The sequence below is a fragment of the Alligator mississippiensis genome, chromosome 1 (genome assembly GCF_030867095.1).
Source record: "Alligator mississippiensis isolate rAllMis1 chromosome 1, rAllMis1, whole genome shotgun sequence".
Lineage (NCBI taxonomy): Eukaryota > Metazoa > Chordata > Crocodylia > Alligatoridae > Alligator > Alligator mississippiensis.
Genome location: NC_081824.1, coordinates 96,475,732 through 96,477,593, shown reverse-complemented (window position 1 = coordinate 96,477,593; position 1,862 = coordinate 96,475,732).

Below are 1,862 nucleotides of genomic sequence, written 5' to 3'. Positions count from 1 at the left end.
CCGGAGGCGATGGCGCCACTGCTCCCTCCTCCCGCTATTTAGTAGCTTGCCCGCCAGCGCGTGCTCAGTGACAACGCATGAGGGCGCTGCCCTGAGCTGGGCATAAAGTGGGGAGGGGGAAGCGCCGGGTCTGCTCCTAGTTAGTGAATAGGTTGCTTTTCAGTACATGATCGTCATTACTACTGCTACTACTATCGTTATTATTGTTAACGTTGTATTATTAAACTAATAAAAATGATGGTAAGGATAATAATGACAATGTAATAAACCCTTTGCATCCTTTATTATCCTGCCAAAAGTAGAGTGGAAGAAGCCGGTGGGACTTACAGCGCAAAACTAACCAGCGGAAATGAGGTTGAAGTTGGTTCCTTATTCCCAGTCCCTTTCTCAAACCTAATCTATACACACTAAAAACTTGTTATTCGTGAATTACACATTCTAAGAGAGATAATTCCATCAGCTATGTATATTTATTAATTAATATGTAAAATAATATCCTACATCAAATACAGAGCCCTAAATTAAGACCAAATTAGGATAGGATTACGGGGGAAACTACTTTTTGGGACACCCCAGACTGCAGGTTGCTGCTACTGGGGGACTGTCCCGAATAACCCTAAGCACAATTGGAATAAGGAACCAACTTCAACCTCATCCAACAGAAGCCCTTTTGCACATACATATCTTCAAGGGCATGTTTATGCCCCATCAGGTTGTGCCTAGATCCTGGTATTTGTGGGGGCACGGTGTTATTTTGGTTTTTTGCTAAAGATTAGCCAGAATACTTAAAGCCCAGTATAATTCTCTTCTTTCTCCAGCTGCATAGTGCATACAGAAATGCCTGTATGGAATCTGTGAGCAATTCACACACCCCTCTTACTGCTGTTAGGACCATGTCAAGCTAATACATATTGCTGCAATATATGGCTATTTTAAAAAATAGCAAAAATGTATTAACATTACTTCATTGTACATTTTACTTATGCTTTGATGAGGCATTTCTCCTTTTTAACATTGTATTGCCATGTTTATTACTACTATTTCAATACATAAACTGTCTAACCCTTTAATTTTGGTTTAATGTATTTTTCTATCAAATTAAGGAGCATCTAACATTTATTTCCTACCTTTGTTATTTCCAAATGTTTAACTTTTGTTACATACCACATTTAAAAAAAAACTAGGTGAAGCTAATTATGTTTCATTTAACATTGTAGAATACTGCTACTTTCAAAATCATTACATGTACAAATAGCTGTTTAACAATACTTAATTTTAACAGTACCCGATCCAGATTGATTTCTGAACTCCATGTTGATATTGATCTGGGACAGAAGTTCCATAAACCGGTTTGGCCTAAATCGGTTAAGTCTGATGCTACATCCAACCAGGTTTATCTTAAACCAGTTTTGGTCATTTTGAAAGTGGTTTATGTGCACTGAACTTCTGTTCTGTTACAGGTTTAAACCAGTTTCTGATCACTTAAACCAGTTTACGTGTAACTTCTGTCCCTAGCGATTTTGTTTACTTGTCCTTCAATTCCCTTGAGCATAAGTAGTTCCCTACCCACACAGGTTGATTGTATTTCTTAAAGGATTGCTTCCTTAGGCTTTGATCCTACAAGTACTTGTACACAGATTTTCAAACTCAAAAGAATTATCATAATAGCCTGACCTTCTTTATATCACAGACCAGAGAATGTCCCCTAATTAGTTTTGTATCAAGCCCATAATTTCCATTTGCACTACAGCATTTCTTGTTGACATATAACCTGGATTGCAGAACTCTACATGGTGCAGTATCTGTTGCATCTTAAGTAAATTGTCCCAGTAATTAATTACCTTCACTATTAAAAATTGCAC